The 16,294-nt window shown below is 35.9% G+C and overlaps 1 pseudogene; it reads right to left on the reverse strand.

The window, feature by feature from the left end:
- Nucleotides 1–14,706, reverse strand: part of LOC140862894 (heat shock cognate 70 kDa protein-like) — an 87,776-nt pseudogene extending 73,070 nt beyond the window's left edge.
- Nucleotides 14,707–16,294: the final 1,588 nt, after the last annotated feature.

Genomic DNA, 16,294 nt, shown 5'->3' on the forward strand with positions numbered 1-16,294 from the left:
AATTAATTAATCTTCATGAATTTCAAAGAATTAATAGCCAAGAACACTTACGTGTATTATTTCCCTCTCCCGAGTAGTAAATAATGTTTATCAACTACAATTAAATTCCAATATCCCTATTAAGAATTTATCGCAATGATCTATCACAAAACAATGTTCTCTTTTAAAAAGCTCTGTTAAAGTTATAAGCTCTCCCAAATCAGATAATCAATTAACAGTGTAATTTCTAATGTCCTATTCAAAATTTCATCTCTCGAGTGCCAAATTTCAAATAAATATAACAAATCAATTATTGACTATAAAAATTAGTTCATAATAAAATTCTGAAAACAATAAATAATAAATCCAAACATATTCAGAAGTAACAAAATAAAAGATAAAAGAAACAAATCCGTCGTCGATGCCGTGTCCGGTCTATTGAACTCCGTCTTCGTTCTTCAATTAAGCTCCAGAAATAAAATAAAAGTCACGATAAAATCTCTGATTTCTGTGTAATTGTTGTGGCGGCTCCTCCTCATAATCAGATGAAAAATTTCCTTTTATATCGTCCACAAAAGCCCACTCAAAAGCCCATAAAATATAGAAATTTCCTTCCGCTAAAATATGGCGACGCGCGCCCGCTCCACAATCCATGCGCCCGCGTATAGCCTTCTGTTTCAATTCTCAAATCTCCCAAGGAACGCAGCGCGTTTGCTCTGAATGAAGCGCTAAAGATAAGCGCTATATTTGGCCCAATTGTGAAAAGCCCATTAACCTCTCCTGACTTGACTCTGTACATTGTTTCCTTTTCTTTTCTTCTTTCTTCTTTTTATTTTTTCTCCTCGAAATTCCATAATTCACAAAATCTCGATAATTTTCTACAATCACAAAAACAAAACAATACCCACATAAATCTGCTCGAAACAAATATTTAACAATTAAAATCATATATAAATTAAGTGTATAAAATACACTTATCAATCCACTTGGATCCCAAAGGTTTACATCCCGGAGGAAGATCAACCAACTCCCACGTATGATTGTGCATGATGGAATCTATTTAATTTTGTATGGCTTCCTTCCAAAAAGGAGCCTCAGGATTTGATAAAGCCTCTTGAAGAGTTCTTGGTTCATTATCTAACATGTATGTTAGAAAATCAGGACCAAACGATTTTTCAACTCTTACACGCTTGCTGCGTCTGGATTCTTCTTTGGTTTGTGGAGTTTCAATTGTATTTTCATAAGTTCGCTTATTCAAACTTATTTCTTTCCTTTCTTTACATGAAAAAATATTTTCAAAGAATACAGCATTCCTTGATTCCATAATTGTGCCTTTATATACATCAGGAATCGTTGACTTATGTACTAAAAATCGATATGCACTACTATTGTATGCATAACCAATAAATATACAGTCAACCGTTTTAGGCCAAATTTTTATTTGTTTTGGCTTAGGTACTTCTACTTTAGCCAAACACCCCCACACTTTGAGGTATTGGTAAGAAGGTTTATGACCTTTCCACTATTCATATGGTGTCTCATCTTTCCCTTTGATTGGAATCTTGTTTAGAATGTGAGTTGTTGAGAGAATCGCTTCACCCCACATATTTTGAGATAAACCAGAATTTATTAACAACGCGTTCATCATTTCCTTTAATGTTTGATTTTTGCGTTCTGCAACGCCATTGGATTGAGGTGAGTAAGGGGCTGTCGTTTGATGAATGATGCCCGAAGTTGAGCAAAATTCTTCAAAAGGAGCCACATACTCTCCACCTCTATCACTTTGAATCATTTTTATCTTTGAACTTCGTTGATTTTCAATCTCAGTCTTATATTTCTTGAAAGCTTCAATTGCTTGATATTTGCTTTTCAATAAATATACATAACAAAATCTGGTGCAATCATCAATGAATGTTATAAAGTACTTATTTCCACCTCGTGTTTGTACCATTTTTAAATCACATACATCAGTATGTATTAATTCAAATGACGTAGTACTTCTCGTGACATTATGAAATGGAGCTCTAACCATTTTTTCTTCAACACAAATCTCACACTTATGTTATGGATTTCTTTTAAACATAGGTATTATATTTAAATTTGCAAGTCTTTGCAACGTGTTGAAGTTAACATGTCCTAATCGTTCATGCCATATATCATAACTTTCAGTCAAGTAAGCAGAACCAAAAACTTTATTCTTCGCCTCAGGGCGGATAACATTCATTACATTCAATTTAAAGAGACCACTATCTTGGTACCCTTTACCAACAAATACACCGGATTTTTTTAATACAAATTTATCAGACTCAAACACCATTCTAAAGCCTGCCTTGCTCAAGAGAGAACCCGAAACTAAGTTCTTCCGAATGTCTGGCACATGCAGCACATTCTTGAGCGTCACCTCTTTGCCCGAGGTCATCTTCAACACCACATTTCCCACTCCAACAACTTCAGACGTTGCGGAGTTTCCCATGAACAACTTTTGATCCCCAACAGTTACAGGTGGAATACATATCTTATCGGCACAAATGTGGCTCGTAGAGCTGGTATCAATCCACCATCCTCTCGGTTTATCCACCACGTTGGTCTCACAAATAACGGCACTTAAATCAATATCAGAAATTGCTAAAGGTACATACCTTTGTTCAACCAAATTTGATTGATTTCGTTTCTGATTTGTGTTGTTTGTTTTTTTGGAATTTGGCAATCCCTTGCCATATGATTCGGTTTGCCACAGTTGTAGCACTTTTCTTGGAATTTCTTCGCTTTCCCCTTTTGCTTTCCATCATGGGGTCTCTTCCTCTTTTGACTCGTACTAGACTCCGTCAGATTTTCTTTGGCCTCGGTTTCCATCATCTTTTTATGTGACTTGGCCTCGGTATTTCTGTTATCCTCCTCAATACGAAGTCGCACTATAAGATCTTCAAGTTTCAACTCCTTACGTTTGTGCTTAAGGTAGTTTTTGAAGTTTTTCCACAGTGGAGGCAACTTCTCAATGATAGACGCGACTTGGAATGGTTCATTGATTTCCATTCCTTCGGCCAATAAGTCATGCAAGATGATTTGTATCTCTTGCATTTGACTCATCACAGTTTTTGAGTCTACCTGTGAGACCTCGATTCTAATCATCTAATTAGTAATAATCCAAACTAAATCATACAAGAACCAAGATGGAAAACAAATAAAAAAAAAAAAAAATTTTGCTAATGAACAGTGCCCGCTCGATCGGTTAATTCTTACCGATCGAGCGGCCGAGAATTCCAGTTTCTCTGCCCAAACTAAAACAGGACCCCCGCTCGATCGGTAAAATCTTACCGATCGAGCGGGCACAAAATATCAAAACCTCTGCCTCACTGAAAGGGGTGCTCGCTCGATCGGTAAGAGTCTGCCGATCGAGCGAGATGCCCTGCCCAGAAAACTCTGTTTTTTTTTCTTTCAAAATTTTTTTTCCAACTCAATCCAATATCAATCTAACATGCTCAATTCTGAATTCAACAACATGCAATCAACATACAAACTTCAACACTCATCATTCATAATCGATTATAATATTCCATACTTCAAAATCAAATACAATACATTCGAATTCTAACATGATTTCAAAACATAAACTAGATTGGCATGCATTTCCAATTCTAACTCGAAGTCTCACTTCTAATCTTCATTCTCGTTCTATCCCTGTCGTCTCTGACTCGATCCTGCCCCACCTGTTGCCAAGTACACATACAAACAAAGACAACAGCCGGATAATCCGGTGAGAATTGATATTCCCAGTAAAAGAGACTATCATGCAGTATAAATCAAACATATAAATCGAACATATCAATCAAGACATGCATCAATCCAAGTCATATATCAACTTTAGATATAAATCAAGTAAACATATCAAGTCATGACATATATCAACTTCCATATATCTATCACATCAAGATAGAATTCAAGTAATTAATCCAAGTACTGAATTAAAATGATATGCATGTCTTTAAAACTTCTGGATTATCAGACTCAGATAATCAAAATGGAAATCACAAAGCTTGGAAAGCTTTGGAGACGCCTTCAATGGAGGGAGACGGCTTGAAGGGGAAGGATGAAGTAAAAAAGGAGAGTCAAAGCTTGCTTAAATATCTATTTAAGTCCAAATTTGCGTTTTAGTTCCTGAAAATTCCAAAAATTGCATTCTAGTCCCTGATAAAAATCGAATCGGCCCTCGACTTCTAAAATCTCTGATTATCTCAAATAAAGTACATTAAGATAATTTTGGGGCGTTACAATTCTCCCCCTCTAAGAATCGATTTCGTCCTCGAAATCAATCATTGTTCTATCACAAGGTCGAGGATCTAGTCAAAGGACTGCAATAAGAATTTACATCTCGGAACTAAGTCCAGAATCGTCTTCCAATCAAACTCTGAATCGTTCGTCTCAACAGCTCGACATCTCAATCAATCAGAGAAGTCAGAAACTCTAGTCGAATAATTCATCAACACTCCGTCCGTCTATCAAAAGTCATCTCATCCTCGTCAGAAAATTCTTCTAAACTCAGCCACAATTCGAATCTTTTTTCGTTCTAACTCCTGTGACACAAAAAGTTCATAACAAAAGCAAGGAGATCTTCATCTCTCCTCGTACAACTTCTATAATGTGCCTCCAATAACTCGTCAAACTCTGTCATTGCAAGAAATTTTCACAAACATCAAGAGTTTCTGTCAACTAGTGCTAAGTCGAGCACTACTACTCAATGCAATTCTTCTAAAGTTCAACTCATCTGATCTTGCTGTCCGTCGTTCTGAGGGTATCGAATCGAAAGTAGATGAATTCAACAACAAATTTCTCTTCGAAGTCTATGCCGAAAGGACAATGCATCAAGGATCTCAGTCTAAACTAATAGACTTCGGCAATTCATGACATCTGACAACCTCTGACAAGATATTCATTTCTCGGTTCTTCATCAAAATCATTCTGTACAAAAAACTATAACAGATCCTATCTATCGGTCAATCAAAATCAGACAGTAGATAAAATAAGAACAAATTCTTCGGTTCTAAACATCAGTTGCTGCATTCGCTCCTTCTGTTAAAAAGATTCAAATCAGAAATCTCAATAAGAAGAAAACCAAGTACTACAAGATCATCAGTACTGAAACTCAGAATACAAAGAGCGGAAAATCAGAAATTTCATCATCAGATAATAAGATCAAAGAAATTCATTCGGTTCAATCAGAATTTCAAACGTCGAGATTAGTCTACAATTGATCGGCGTACAATTATGAAAAGATTGAAGCTCTAAACGATCAGTACAATTCTCACATACAGAAAACAAGAATCATCAATAAGAACTCCTAATTTCAACTCATACTTCTGAGATATTCGGTCAACAGAAAATTTTTCAACAATACAGGAGTATTCTTCAAATCAAACGGCCTGTCAAAAGCTCAAAATGGCCATACCTCAATCGGAAACGCTTCTGAGAAAGCTCACTTCACAAACTTCCTGTAGATAAAAAATTTGAATCTCAAATCAGTGTCGAACTCGTTCTGACAACCGGGACCAATCTAGAAGTTCATTCCGAACAACTTCATTTGTTCCATAACCACTGGCACATCAACCAGTTCAGGTTACAATTCAATACATCAACTGTAAAGTTTCGAGAGTTCGTTCATACTATTCTGTAACAACAGTCAATCTACAGAATAAAACAAGAATTCTTAGAATCGCGAATTCTTAATAGAGTATTCCATCACTCGATCAACGGTACTCAGGTGACATCTCATCTCAGACTCAACCAAGTAGCCTTGCTACAAAAATCATCAAAATGCGATCTCAATTCCCTTCTGAATCAGAATAGACTGAACAATAGAAAATCGGATCGCTCTCTCTCTGACTGCTGACATTTCAAAACATCAGAAGCCTTACTTCGAACTTCACGCTTCATCATCCTCTATTCGATCTGATTCCCCAATTCATCAAACATCTTCCTATCATCTGGAAGAACTCTGAATAAACTTCAAAGTGCAAATCTCTTGATACTCTGTCTCAAATCGAAACATCTGGCACAACAAAAGTTATTCGCTAATAAGGCATCAATAAAAACCTGAAACTCAGATTATACTCAGATCTGCTCTATCTTCATCGGATTTTGAATGGTCGAATCAGATTCCAAAACGTTCTCAATCTTCTGAATCAAATCTGATTCGAAGTCGAATGAAGGAGTCAAGATAAACATTCCATCTGTTCCAGACTCTATCAGAAGTGCAGCAATCATCTGTCAAAGAGAACAAATGAAGTAGATAAAATAAGATCAGATCATACAACTTACAATTGTAGCTGTTACCATCAGTTCTCCGGATAACAATAAAATTTGCAGTCAGATTAATCGCCCTGTATAACTCTCTTTCCCAACTCATAATTAGTTCAGACTGCGACAATCAAAACTTCTATCTTCCAAGATCAGAATAGATTATTGAGATCTTCCAAGCAATAAGATCTCCGTGAGATTCAAATCGGAAACTAACATTGCATCTCGAACGTCTTCAACTTCTTCGATGTTCAAGATAACAAAGAGTTCTTCTAAACAAGAATAAGTCTCAATACTCAATAAGAATAAGTGCAAAGCACCAATAGGTCATCAAAGATACAACTGAACAGAAGAGCAAAACTTGCTGAGTATTCGTCTAATCAACAATAAGAATTTCTCAAAGGATTTGCGGTAGAACTTGCTAAATCAAAGACTCTTCAAATTCAGATAAGGACGTCAATCCAGATCAATTCATAACAGCTCTAGTCTTGAGGTATTCAATAAAATTCTATCTTCCCAGAGAAAAGATCGAGGAAAATACCACACGGTCTCACGAGATTCAGACGTCAAAAGAATATCATAATTGATCGACATGCAAATCTGCAAACAATTCTTAAAGAATCTGAAAGATCAATACGGATCTTCGAAGGATAAAATATTTATCGATAAGAATACTCAAGAACTCATCTACAAACCTCTGGAAGATTCGGTTCAAAGAACTCATAAATAATGCAGATGCAATTCCAACTCAATCTATACGATTAAAATTCAAATTGGTCGTACCTCATTCCGAATTCAGTCTCTGAAACTTCTTCCCTACAGATTATCTGTCGATGATGTCTAATCTAAAAAATCAATGTTGAACTCATCCTCTCGACTCGGAGGCAAATCTGGAATCTCAACTAGAACAACATCAGCAAACTTAACATCTCTGTTAAAACAACCAACACGGGCTGATTGAAGACATCATCTGCATACATCAAACATTCCTCCGCACCTTTCTGTAACCAACGGTAATCAACAAACAATAAGAAAGAAATTCTTAATTCAGGAATTCTTACCGGAGGAAATCCACTCGTCTATCATCTCGGATCCGAATCTGGCAACAATCTGAAATCAACTCGGTTGCTCTGTACTCGGTTAATGCACTGCTTCATCATCGTCAAGAGCAGTTAGAGTCTGTGAATCCTCGAGCAAGTAGTAAAGTCTGTCGCAGAAATTTGGATTTAAACAAACTCTACGAAACGATCAAACCTTGTTTCTCTAAAGCTTTCTTCTTCGATATCCACCAATTTCGCAATACCTTGCAGTTGGTAAACAATTAACTGAATCCGTCGTTCATCAGTGTAGTTTAAAAGAATCAAACAACTGATCGATCTCTTCTAGTCAGCTTTCAAACCCAAACTCATTCTCAGAACTCCTTAGAGTTGAAGGCTAAAAGACTGAAATCTTATCAGCAATGCTTCCATCATTTCAGAGTGACATCCATCAGTTCAGTCACAGGACAATTCTGTACCATCGAGTTCGCTACTAGTTGAATCTTGTTCAAAACTTGTCGAGTAGAAAATATGATTCAAGAGGATTAGGACACAACATCTCAATTACATCTATCCGGTGTCCAACAACCTCAGTTCAACATACTCATTCGATCTCAAGAGTATTCAATGTAACCCGAAACAGTTCGTATCTCAATTGTTTCATGCTTTAAAAATTAAATCACATATCCATGTAATTCAAATAATTCTCAATCGTAAAGCATGCTCGCATATTCTTCAATCATAGAATTAATCAATCACATATGAGAAATTATATTCAAGAGGACTCAATCTACCCCGCTCTCTTCTAAATTCAGTCCAAGAATCTTAGTAATAATACAAACTAAATCATACAAGAACCAAGATGGAAAACAAATTAAAAAAAAAAAAATTTTTTGGTGATGAACAGTGCTCGCTCGATCGGTTAATTCTTACCGATCGAGCGGCCGAGAATTCCAGTTTCTCTGCCCAAACTAAAACAGGACCCCCGCTCGATCGGTAAAATCTTACCGATCGAGCGGGCACAAAATATCAAAACCTCTGCCTCGCTGAAAGGGGTGCTCGCTCGATCGGTAAGAGTCTGCCGATCGAGCGAGATGCCCTGCCCAGAAAACTCTGTTTTTTTTTTCTTTCAAAATTTTTTTTCCAACTCAATCCAATATCAATCTAACATGCTCAATTCTGAATTCAACAAAATGCAATCAACATACAAACTTCAATACTCATCATTCATAATCGATTATAATATTCCATACTTCAAAATCAAATACAATACATTCGAATTCTAACATGATTTCAAAACATAAACTAGATTGGCATGCATTTCCAATTCTAACTCGAAGTCTTACTTCTAATCTTCATTCTCGTTCTATCCCTGTCGTCTCTGACTCGATCCTGCCCCACCTGTTGCCAAGTACACATACAAACAAAGACAACAGCCGGATAATCCGGTGAGAATTGATATTCCCAGTAAAAGAGACTATCATGCAGTATAAATCAAACATATCAATCAAGACATGCATCAATCCAAGTCATATATCAACTTCAGATATAAATTAAGTAAACATATCAAGTCATGACATATATCAACTTCCATATATCTATCACATCAAGATAGAATTCAAGTAATTAATCCAAGTACTGAATTAAAATGATATGCATGTCTTTAAAACTTCTGGATTATCAGACTCAGATAATCAAATGGAATTCTTCTTTCTTTCTTTATTCGGTTTGGGATCCAAATGTTAAAATATCCAACAATCACACAGAACTCCCCTCTCGAGGTGGACGAGGCATATTTTAATCCTCTAGACTCCAGAGCATTATAGAGATTTTATTTGACAAGGTATAAAATCTCCAACCAGGCCACTCAACTACAATCTCTAGATCGTCTAATCAAATTGAAATGAAGGCTCAATATGAATGCATATGTCATCTCATGCATTCTAATATCATTTCAATCATCAATTCATATAAGCATTCAATCATGCTTTCATTCATCAATTCAAATAATCATTCAATCATGCTTCCAAATAAACATTCAATCATGATTCCAATTAAGCATTCAATCATGCAAGTATGTGATTTCTTCGGAACATTCGAATCAAGTCGAATTCGAGTTAATCGTTCCATTCAAGTCTAAGTCGTCTTTTACCTTATTCGCTTCGAAGGTACTTCAATCTGAAATCAATAATAAGGATAATAATCAATATCCAATCACATTCATTCAAAACACAATCACACTTCTTCGATTGATAAAATAAGAAATTCGATACTGTACCGACTTCAATCTTCCAAACTGACCAAAGCTACTATCTCGCAACTCTGTTGACTTCACTTCAATCTAACAGAAGAAGTTATAAGGATCCAAAAGCTCAATCAAACTCGATACGATCAAAATAATTAACAAAGTCCAAAACTCAAACTGACGGCATAACGGCTATCAACTGATCAAACCGGAAACGCAGACAGCAAGATATCAATTCAATAAACTCATAATCATCTCAATATCATCAAAACAATTCAAATCCTTCAAATCTAAAATCTCCAATTTCAAAATAATCTTCTAAAAATCAAAACAATTCCGAACGACGCTCTATTTCAAAACTAACAGAGAATAAACGATCAGAACTCTGCCAAGACCAACATACTCCAAACTCAATCGATTCTAACAACATCCGAAAATAGAAGTCTAGTTGATCGAAGAAAAACTTACTATAGAACGAAGCTCTCGCAGTCGTGATCGCTAATCTGCCTTCAGAAATAAATTTCAACGGACGGATCGAGCTAAAATGGAAATCACAAAGCTTGGAAAGCTTTGGAGACGCCTTCAATGGAGGGAGACGGCTTGGAGGGGAAGGATGAAGTAAAAAAGGAGAGTCAAAGCTTGCTTAAATATCTATTTAAGTCCAAATTTGTGTTTTAGTCCCTAAAAATTCCAAAAATTGCATTCTAGTCCCTGATCAAAATCGAATCGGCCCTCGACTTCCAAAATCTCTGATTATCTCAAATAAAGTCCATTAAGATAATTTTGGGGCATTACACTACCATCTTGAAGTCCAGAAATTTGCCAACCACGAACTTCTTTATTCCCGCGTCTTCAGTTTTGTATTTCTTCTCCAAGAAATCCCAGAGTTCCTTGGCCGTCTTCACAGAGGAGTAGACACTATAGAGAGTGTCATCAAGACCATTCAAGATGTAGTGTTTGCATAGGAAATCGCTATGGTTCCATGCATCAACAGCGGTCCTCCTTTGGGTGTCAGAATCGCCATCAACGACGATAGGGGGATCCTCCTTCAGGAATCTAGACAGATTCAATGTGGTAAGGGAGAAGAGCATTTTCTGCTGCCAACTTTGAAATCGGCATCAGAAAACTTAGGCGGCTTTTCTCCATGTGCGGGGGCGGAAGCGAGCGGAGTGAATGATAAGGTAGACATTTTCAGAATCCAAGAAATACAAAATTTTGTCTTACGATTGTTATAAGGGTGTACTCCGAATTCTGAAAATTAGTGTGTCAACAGCAACAACAACAGCAACAAAGATGAACAAAGTCGAGGCGAGAGAAACTCTCTATCCGCAAGATGAAATTGCCCGTTAACAGTGCTCAACGTTGGCGGCATCGTCTCTAAGATACAACGACTATTCAATCGAGATATAGCAACACAACAAATATCTCGATCTTTGTCGAACTAAAATATGTATCAACTTTTTCTTTTGTGAGAGAGAGAGGGAAGAATTTGCACAGAAATCTGATATTCAATCGTTTCATGTTATCAGATGTTTTCGGATCATTTCTCTGCGTTATAACAGTCATATATATATATATACTATGACTCCAAAATACACGATTTATGGCGTAAGGATGCAACCAATGACAGAAAAAGGCCAAAAAAAGACCAGCTTTTTGGACTGTAGAAGGCGCGCTCGGTCGGTTATTTTTGACCGATCGAGCGCCCCTCTTCTGGTAAACATTCTGTCTCGCTCAAACCATGGTGTGCTCGGTCGGTAAAATTTAGCGGACCGAGCGCCCACTTTTATGAAACTTACTGTCTCGGCAGACGAGGGCTGCGCTCGGTCGGTTGTTTTTAACCGATCGATCGCACTCACAAAAATAATAAAATATTATTCTTGAACCAAATTTTATCCAAAAAGAATAATTGATCACAAGACCTCGCCTCGCCGGGCCGGCCGGTCGCGCGCGTGTGTGTTTGTTGCATCGATTACATCTTGCCCCTTTACAAAACATCGGTGCCCTAAGGGCCCAATCCCATAATCCAATGTTGGATTATATAAGGTGAACAATACATTGAACATGTTTCAATGTGGGACAACTTTTCCTCCAAATTATTTCACCAAATTCAAATTTTTGCATCAATTGGGACAAGCTTTTTGGACAAGTATACAAGCCTTTTGGACAAGTAATTCAAGCCCATTTCATGCCATTTTATTCCAACAATTCATTCAACATTTTTTCCAACAATCCAATCATACGCCAAATCCACACTCATGTGGACTCCATGAGACGTCGCAACCCACCACGTCATCTTTCACCATTCCAAGTAGCATAAAAGCCCCTCATTGCTCATTGCGACAATGTGCACGTGCGAAATACGCCATCAATAAGCCCTTTGCATTCATCGGGCTCGGGCTCGGTCAGTGCGTTGCACCTCTCTCACCTTGGATTTGACTTCAAATTTATTTAATTAGTCAATAATATATAGCAATATATATGTAGGAATTTCTATAAAGTGTTGAACTTTTCATGTGCGACAAGTCTGATATCTCCCAGAACGCATCAATTGAGCCTTGAACATCAATATTAAATAATTAATTTTTCATTCACCCGAGATCAGTTTTGAGCAAATTAATATAAAAAAATTATCTACTCCAAACGTAGATTCCAATTTTCAAGTCAATTTCCAATGTTATCGGACAAGTTATGCTCCATTAATTTTCAAAACTTAATGAATCTCAAAACTAATTTCCAACAAAAGATTTTAACGTCATCTTGAATCCATTATATTGGTTTACCAAGATTTTGTGCTCATGTAATAATTTCTACACCGAACACAAACTTCAAATTTAATTAAAAAAAATTTATTCCAACTTTTTAATTTACCTCAAAAAATGTGTTGCGTAAATTAAAATATATTAATCTTACTGATATATTGATTTATATCAATTTATGTTATCTTAACATATATAATTAATTCATATATCGTTTTATTTGTTAACAACTTTTTTTGGTTATAAATATATATAACCATTAATAAATAAAAGATTTAAATTTTATCATTATTTTTTTTAAATAGCTTTTCAGATTCGTTAAAGTTATGAAATAATCAAATGATGAATCAGTGTATGTTTTCTGAAAAATTAACAATCTTTATAACTTACTTTTTATGCTAATAAACTTTATTTAAAAGTTTTAATAATAATAATAATGTTTTGGAGCTAACAATCTATTATCCTTATGTACCAATTAAAACGTACGTTTGTGTCACAATTCATTCAAAACAGATATTTGAAGATGCTATAAAACACACCCCCTAACTGCTGCATTTTGTCAAAATAGGATCCCAAATACTCTGCAACTCATTTCTCTTGTCCTCAAACACATTCACTTGTGCAACTTTGTGTTCATCCAACCACTGGATAGTCGAGTTGATCTCGTCGTCTATTTTTTTTTGCGTCTGCGGATGATAACATGAAAGCAAGCTTCTTGGTCACAACAGTCGCTCTGGTGTCGTAGACATACCTTTCGAGAGAATTTCTCGCCTCAAATTTCCTCTGCTTCCTTCAACATTCTCTCAATCAAGCCTTTCGCATTGCTGATTGTGATGCTATTTTGTTTACCGGTTGTTTTATCCATAGCAGACACAGTTAAGATCCCATTAGCATCGATGGCAAAGCACACCTTAATTTTCGGGATGCCCCTCGGAGCAGGAGGAATGCCATGCAAAACAAATTTACCCAAGAGAATGTTGTCACTTGTTCTAGGCCTTTCACCCTCGTAGACTCGGATGGACATACTAGTTTGGTAATCATGAGTGGGATACTCTGTTTCCTTCTTAATAGGAATTGTTGTGTTCCTGGGTACAACTACACTCATTTCATCGTCATTATCTGTTATACCAAGAGAGAGAGGGGTGACATCGCACAACACCAGGTCTTGAATCTCGTTATTACCATAGGCCACAGCCTCATCGGGGTGAATGCTTTTGCACAATCTTGAAGCATTTGTTGTACCTTTGGTATTCTGGTGGATCCACCGACGAGCACCACATCATGGATTCTCTTTTTTTCCATCTTACTATCATTCAAACATTTCTCAACATCCTTAATGCATTCCTCGAACAAATCCATGTTGAGCTCCTCGAATTTGGCACGTGTAATTGTCGAGTGAAAATCAATTCCATCGTACAAGCCATCGATCCAGATAGTTGTAAGTGCCGTAAAAGATAGATTCCTTTTCGCCCGCTCACAAGCACTTCTCAACCTTCTCAATGCTCGGGGGTTGTCACTCATGTCCCTTTTGTGCTTTATCTTGAATTCTTTGACAAAATGGTTCACCATTCTACCGTCAAAATCCTCTCCTCCAAGGTGAGTGTTGCCCGCAGTCGACTTAACCTTAAAAACACTCTTCACCATGGTGAGAAGAGAGACATCAAAAGTGCCACAGATAAGTACATTCTTTTCTGTACGGCTTCTAGAAATTTTGTCGAGGCCATAAGCAATGGCCGCAGCAGTTGGTTCGACAATGATACGCAAGACATTGAGACCAGAAAGGATTCCGGCATCCATGGTCGCCCGTCTCTGGGAATCATTGAAGTAGGCAGGTACAGTAATTACTGCACTTTGAACCTTATGTCCAAGAAAAGCTTCTGCAATTTCCTTCATCTTGAAGAGAACCATTGAAGAAATCTGTTCAGCAGCAAATTGTTTCTATTCACCTTTATAGTTAACAACAATCATGGGCTTATCATCATGAGAAATGACTTTGAATGGCCAAAGCTTCAAATCTTTCTGGACCAAATTGTCACTGAATGTTCTACCAATCAATCTCTTTGCATCTGTAAAGTATATTATTTATTGAGAGACCATGTGAATAAGTCTGCATAATATCATTAATATTGATATATTTCATATAACTATGATGTTCTTCTATAAAATAAAACCATGCGAAGAATAATAATATCTTACCAAAAACAGTGTTGGTGGGGTTGAAGGCCGCAAGATTATTGGCGATGAGACGTTCCGTTTCATTGAAAGCTACGTAAGAAGGCGTGATGCGGTTGCCCTGATCGTTGGGTATGACCTCCACATGATTCCGTTGCCACACGGACACGCATGAATAAGTGGTTCCCAAATCAATTCCAACAGCTGCGTTTTCTCCAGACATGGTTGTCTATCTACTGAAAAAAAGTTGAAAACTTGGTTTTTAGGGGACTTCTCTTGATCGATGCACCTTATATCTTTGATACTATGACGGAAAACGAATTTCATACGTGTACGGCAACAGAGTTTGTCTATAATCCAAAGTTGTTTTCGGATTTTGGATAGAAGATTTTAAATCCATGAAGGATACTTAGTAGAATATTTATCAAATTTGTTTTCTATCTTTCCGTAAGTTCCCTTATCAAAATATTTTATTCCTATTAAAACTTATTATTTCTAAATATTCCCACCATTACAATTGAAAGTTCGATTTATGTATGGTTGGAATAAGAGATATCACATTAATTAATTGGCACATAAATACACATACTAGTTTTTTTTGGCCACATTCGTGAAAACATTTTTTTTTTGAATAATGTTAGAGGTATAACCAATATCTCGTACAACCATATTTACAACAATTATATCCTGAGTTTTTTTTATTATATCGTGATATTTTGTTATTATATCGTGAGATTTTGTAATCAATGTATCATGAGATTTGATAAAAAAAAAAATTGTATTGATTTTTTATGGTGTAAGATGTGTTGTACAAATTTGGTTGTACATATAGCATTACTCTTTTTTTTTCGTGTTGAGTAATTTTTGTGTAAAAAATTGGAGTTATATTAAAATTTTAAAATTAGATGGATTAGTTTTTTTTGTTAGTTTTAAATTCTAGCGATTCGTGGCAGATTCATGTGATCCATACAAAATAGAATGAAATGTGTTTTTTAAATTTTAAAATGAAATTTATCAATTTTTTTAGTTGAAAGTAAAATTCAAAATTTGAAATTGAAATGATATAAGATAATAGATAACTACAAGAAAAATGTCAATTTTAGAGACCGAAAAATTGGTCTCTAATAAAAAATTTAGACCGATTTTGTCAGTCTCAATAATCATGGTCGCTAATTGTGGGAGACCGGCAGCTAAAATCAATCTCAAATTTAGAGATCGAAATGTCATAGTCGGTTTCTATTTTAGAGACCGATATTATTTAATTTGTCGCTAAACAGAGAAGAGACCGATTTTCCAAAATCCGTCTCTATTAATAAAGTACTCATCCTGCCAGCAATGCAAAAACAATCACAAAACAATATACATAATTAATCAATATAGTCATATGAAAGCACAAATTAATATGAACATTAATATAAAATATCTTACAACACAATATTTACACCAATTATTCAAGTATGAAAAATTCCAAAACAAATGTTAGTTCATTCTACAAAATGTTTATTTTGTAACGATAACCAAAGCTCAAATCTATGCAAAATACAGACTAATAGAATAAATATGTCTTAATAAAATAATTTCAGGATCGTCTCCTTGATTGTAAGTTCCATAGCTACTCTCTTTTGCATTTGAAGTCGTGGTTGCGTATATATTTATGTCTGTAGGAAGAAGACCCTCAAATATACTTCCAGATTAACAAGCTTCGACATAAAATACCTCTAAATCATCCAAATATACAAACAAGAAAATTTTTACATCATGTAGCTTTTGACATATGAAGACATTCAGTAACCAATCTACCAAGCTCTGAT

The sequence above is a fragment of the Henckelia pumila genome, chromosome 4 (genome assembly GCF_033568475.1).
Source record: "Henckelia pumila isolate YLH828 chromosome 4, ASM3356847v2, whole genome shotgun sequence".
Lineage (NCBI taxonomy): Eukaryota > Viridiplantae > Streptophyta > Magnoliopsida > Lamiales > Gesneriaceae > Henckelia > Henckelia pumila.